Source organism: Octodon degus, unplaced genomic scaffold, assembly GCF_000260255.1.
Source record: "Octodon degus isolate 3935 unplaced genomic scaffold, OctDeg1.0 scaffold00280, whole genome shotgun sequence".
Lineage (NCBI taxonomy): Eukaryota > Metazoa > Chordata > Mammalia > Rodentia > Octodontidae > Octodon > Octodon degus.
Genome location: NW_004524856.1, coordinates 1,351,041 through 1,356,945, shown reverse-complemented (window position 1 = coordinate 1,356,945; position 5,905 = coordinate 1,351,041). Strand labels below are relative to the sequence as shown.

Genomic DNA, 5,905 nt, shown 5'->3' with positions numbered 1-5,905 from the left:
TACAATGCCTAGTTCCTAAATGGATTTGAGGCAAGTGACTATAAATCTTTGAAACAGCCTATGTTTCAGAAATGATATGTTGCCATGTGTTCTGTGTCCCATGGGGAATGGTAGGAAAATGGTAAGATCCTTAGGACAAAGACTGTGTCTTCTGTTTCTTTTCATACTTAGGATATGGTTCTGTGCAAAGTAGGTACTCAATAAATGTCTCTAGAATCATAAAATTCTCAGCAGACATGTTACTAAATATCTGCTCCATGATAAGCACTCAATCAGATCCTTTGGATGCAAAGGTAAATAAGGCACATCTCTTTTATCCAAAGAGATCACCATCAAGTGGGAATGGGTGGGTGGGATCTCAAACATGGTAATAAATCATGAAGTACTGTGAGATAAGTGCAGTTAAGGAGCTAGCTACACAGTATAAGGGAAATAGAGGAGTCATCACACTTGAAAAATGTCAGGAATGTCTTCCTAGAGCTGACTACTGAAGAAATAACTTGCCAGATGGAAAGGTCTATGTAAACATTAATATGAAGTAAAAAAGCCAAAACCTAGAAATGGCAGTGTGTGTTCCTGGTTTGTTTGTTTGTTTGTATCTGCCTTGTTTCAAGAAGTATTTAGATAGTTTATTTTCCAGTTTTCTTTTAATACTAGAATGGCTAGAGATGAGGCTGAGATGGGCAGGAAGAATATCTTCAAAAGCTTTGTGTCTGATACTAAACGAGTGAATTTTATATTATAAAACATGGAATCCAGAGGAGTGGTATAATCGGATTTGTGTCTTAGAAATTTTCTGTATGCAATGAAACAAATTGAAGCATGTAGCAGACATGTATGATCCTTTTTTTGTAAAAGAAAACACTTGTGCATTTTTTTGTGTGTGTTTATACCTGTATATGCGAAAGAAAAGGTCTGTAAGGATGTACACTAACTTGTTCACAATGACAACATCCAGGGAATGGGAATAGATGGGAGATGGTTTGTATGGTTGTGTGTATACTAGTAGGTACTGTGTTTTAATTCTGTGTTTGCATTTTTTTACAAGTATGTATTATTTTTGTAATAAACTATTAAATTCCAGCAGTAGTGTTGAGAATGGTTTGCAGGGGAGCAAATGTAGTTCAAGGAAGGGGGAACGGAACCTGAAGGAGGGCTGTGACATTGGGTTAAGGAGGAGAGGGATAGATTTGAGAAATCTTTAGAGGTAGTATGATTGGTGACCAGTTGGCATTTGGGGGAGAAGGAGGAAGAATGGAAGGTGACTTTGAGAAAGAATTTTTGTTTGGGAAACTGGATGGATATGTGATACTCATTTATTCATGTCAACATTTGTTAAATCACCTATTTTTATCAAGCAGTCTGCCACATGATAATACAGAAGTAAAATGTGTTTCCTGATTGCAACACACTTAAGGCCTAGAATGAGAGAGAAATATATAAATAGATAAGCTTAATAAAAATGATCCAGGGGCCGGGGAGATGGCTCAGTAGAATAAGCGCTTGCCTGGCAAGCACAAGGGCCTGAGTTCAATCCCTGGTTCCGCAAAAAAAAAAAAAAAAAAAAGTGATCTGGCCAGCAAGATAGCTCAGCGGACTAAAGCGCCAGCTTAGTTAAGCTTAGGCAAGTGCAGGGACTGTGGTTCCACCCTGCACCACATGCTGCGCACATGCCCTTCCACATGCCACCAGAGTCTGGGTATAGTGGCGAACTCTTATAATCCCAGCACTGGGAAGGCTGAAAACGGGGATCACCATGAGTCTGCGTAGTGAGACCCTGTAACAGCCAATAAAAAAATAATAAAAAGTGATCATTACAACAGTTATTTACAGGGTTCTAGTAATGTTTCACAGAGGAGAGTTTTGAAAGATAGAGGCTGGGTATGGTGGCACACGCTGGTAATCCCAGCACTCAGGAGGCCGAGGCAGGAGAATCAGAGGCCAGCCTGGGCTACAAAGTGAGTTCAAGGCCAGCCTGAACTACATAGTGAAACCCTATCTGAAAAAAGATGAAAATAAATAAAAGATACGAGCATGAAGAATAGGGAGGAATTTACCAGTCACAGGGGGTTAGAGTAGGAGGACATACTGGTCAAAAGGAACAAAATGTTCAATAGCATGTAGCATTCATGCATTCATGGACTGACAGGTAACTACATAGCTGGAGTTAAGGGAATATATATATATATATATATATATATATATATATTCTAAACTGAGGATCAGATGCTCATTTTAGAGTGATCACTCTGGCAGCAGAGTGAATGTTGGCAGAGAGGAGTAGTGACTGGACAGTAGAAAGTAAGAGCAGATAAAGCTTAGGTTTCTGATTTAGTGACCAAATGGTATACTATTCACTGGGAGGGTTGAGGAAATGGCTATGTTTGGTTGGAAGCATGTGAATTTGAAGTATGTGTTTTGAAACTGAGAAAAAGCCAAGCATGGTAGCACATGCCTATAATCCCAACACTCTGAAGACAGACAGGGGGAAGCCAATGTAGGCCATAGTAAGACCGTGTAAAAGGGATTTATAAAATTTTGTGTATCGGTCAGATCATTCAGAAGGCATGTGTATAGTCAGAAGAGTATAGGGGACAGAATTTTGGTGAAGACCAAGATTTAGGGACTATCAAAAATAGAATACCTGACCAGTGGAATTTCTTAAATTAAGGAAGAGGTTTTAGGGACTGTGGGGAGATGGCTCAGTAGAATAAGCACTTCCCTGGCAAGTGCAAGGGTCTGAGTTCAATCCCCGGTTCCGCAAAAAAAAAAAAAAAAAAAAAAGACCTCACGAAATACATCTCTAAGACTCCCTTATAGGAAGTTTCACAGAGAAGAGAAGGAAACAGGGAGTAGGAAAAAAGTAGAAAACTAGGAAATAGAGAGTCCAAAACAGGAGAGAGACAAGAAGTCACAGAATAATGAATTGTAGCTGGGCCAGTCTTGAGTAGGAGGGCCAGCAGGAAAGAAAAACAAAAGAAGGTTTTATAAGAAAGAATTCAGATGTGGTGGCCTATGTCTGGCATCCCACTATTCTGAGAAGCTGAGGCAGGAGGATCACAAGATGGAGCTCAGGGGCTGGTGAGATGGCTCAGTGGTCTAAAGCACCTACTTAGAACAAGCAAAGCACAGGGACCGCGGTTCAATCCCCCAGCACCACATGCCAGCCAGCCCCGCCCCCTGGTGGGCTGAGCTGGCCACACACACACAAAATAAATAAATAAATAAATATTTTTAAAAAACAAGATGGAGCTCAGGTTGGACAGCTCAGTGATTTACCAAGACCTTGTCTCAATTTTTAAAAGGGGTACAGCCCAATGCAAAGGCTTTGGGTTCAATGCTCAGTACCAGAGAGAGCAAACAAGTAAGCAAGAAAGAGAAATATACCACAGAGAATTAAAATCAGACCTGACCAAAAAAAAATATATATTTTTGAGACAGGCTCTCTTTATGTAGTTCAAACTGACCTTGAACTCACTACATAGCCCAGGTAGGCTTCCAACTAGAGATGATCCTCCTGCTTCAGTCTTCCAAATGCCAGGATTATAAGCATGCACCACCATGTCTGGCCAGATGAGAATCTTGGGAATTGGTAGATTAGCAGGTCCCTGACTACCTGAACTAGCAAACATTTTAATGGAGTCAGAAATTGGAATCCAGCTGGGGGGTGGGGTACAGTGAATAGATAGATCCACTCTTTCAGGAAGCTAGCACTTGTTTTGTTTTGGAAGCTAGGCTCTGAAGAATAAGATAAAGAGTTTTAAGACAGAAGATAAGTGTGCTTCCACAGGCTTAGGGGAGGAAAGTAATAAAGAGTTGGAAAAAGCAAGAGAGAATACTTGTTGGAAGGACTTGTGAAAACAAGGAGGGGATGTTAGTCAACATAGGTAGAAAATTTTGCCTTAGGAGAGATCTTTTCCCCTGAGAACAAAAATGGCTGATGTTATAGATAAGTGTATAGATAAAAGAGATAGGAAGCTAGGAGAATTCACATTTCATAGCTTCAGTTTCCTTTGTGAAATAAGGTTATCTTTGTGTCTAAACCCTTCTATTTAAGCTTTTTGTTTTGTTTTGTTTTTAATGGTCACTGAGGAAAATGGGAGCTGGACATCCATTAGAGAATTATTCGCTATTTTAATGCACAAGTGAGAGTGTTTATTTAAATTGGTACCAACTGTGTGTGTGTGTGTGTGTGTGTGTGTGTGTGTGTGTGTGTGTGGTTTCTCCAAAAGTACTTAGCAACATAGCTGTCAGGGCATAAAAGCAGAAAAAGTAGTTTGGGTGAAGACCTGGTTAAAAAGATACATTGGTGGAGTTGATTTCAGTAACATTTCTTGATTACCTTGTACCAGTTTAGTGTCGGACAAGTTCATATGAGTGTGACAAATGAGAAAATACACCCAGCCTATTTTAAAGAAGAGGACATATAACTCCAACCTGGAGCTAAAGAAGAACTTCTCAGAGAGAACTAGTAAGAGCTAACCAGACAGATATTGGGGATTGGGAATGGGTATCATTCCATGCAGAGAATATGACGTGTACAAACAATATGGGACTGTAAATGGCAAAAGGTGATTAGAGCATGGTAATACATGGAAGGAGCTGACAAGAATTCAAAGTGTTGGATAAGCCAGGATTCAGATCCTGGAGTCTATATGTTTTGCTAAAGAATTTGGATTTTATTTTAAAAGCAATACGGATCTATTGAAAGATCACTTTAACAGCAATTCAGAATGTGAATTATATGAGAGCAGGACTGGAAAAGGTTGTGACAGTAATTTGGGTAAGGCATAATCCAGTTGTAATACAGAAACACTGGGCAGAGGCTTGAGAAAATTTAGGAGGTACTCTGTAACACTGGGCTGGGGAGATGGTTCATTATAGGGCCTGAGTTCAATCCCTGGTTCCATAAAAAAAAAAAAATCGGTAACACTTGGTGACTAAATGGGGATATTTCAATCAGTTAATATTCATTGAATTTAATGAGTATAAGGCATTTAGATGCTCTGAATATAGCAGTGAATAAAACATAATCCCCTCAAAGAGCTTAGAATTCAGTAGGAAAGGGCCGGGGATAGAGCTTAGTGGTATAAGCACGTGCCTGGCAAGCTCAAGGTCCCAAGTTCGATCCCCAATATATATATATATATAGTTGTTTTGTTTTGTGGTGTCTCAGCCTTCCCAGTGCTGGGCTTACAGGCATGTGTCATCACACCCAGTTTCATACCAAAAAAAGAAAAAAGGAATTTAGTAAGAGAGGTAAAGAAGAGTAAGAAGGGGGGCCAGGGAGATGGCTCAGCAGAATAAGCGCTTCCCTGGCAAGCACAAGGGCCTGAGTTCAATCCCTGGTTCTGCCAAAAAAAAAAAAAAAGAGTAAGAGAAGCACTATGAAAATAAAAGTGAAGCAAAAGGGGGTGGGGTGAGGATGCTAATTTAATGGTCAGAGATGGCCTTATTGGGTAGCTGCTATTGACATATAAATACATATTACCTTGGTAAAGTTAAAAATCCTGGAAACTTGAAAAAAAAAATTGGATATGGTATTACATGCCTGTAATCCCACCATTCTGAGACAGGAGGATTGATCACAAATTTGAGCCCACCCCAAACAATTTAGTGACTTTGCAAGGCCCTGTCTCAAAATAAAAAAGGGGATGTAGCTCAGTGCTAAGACCCTGAGTTTAATCTACAGTAGTGAAATAAATGAATGAATGAATGAATGAATGAGAATGAGAAAAGGTGGGCTGGTGAGATGGCTCAGTGGTCTAAAGCATCTACTTAGAACAAGCTTAGCAAAGCACAGGGACCGCGGTTCAATCCTCCAGTACCACATGCCAGCCAGCCCCGCCCCCTGTTGGGCTGAGCTGGCCACACACACACACACACACACACACAAATAAATAAA

The 5,905-nt window shown here is 40.1% G+C and overlaps 1 protein-coding gene across 1 annotated transcript in view; it reads left to right on the top strand.

Annotated features, from left to right (window-relative positions):
• Taf1 (TATA-box binding protein associated factor 1) overlaps positions 1–5,905 on the top strand; it is a gene marked incomplete at its 3' end in the record, with an annotated part of 98,346 nt that overhangs the window by 88,357 nt on the left and 4,084 nt on the right. The gene's annotated exons all lie outside the window — the stretch shown is intronic.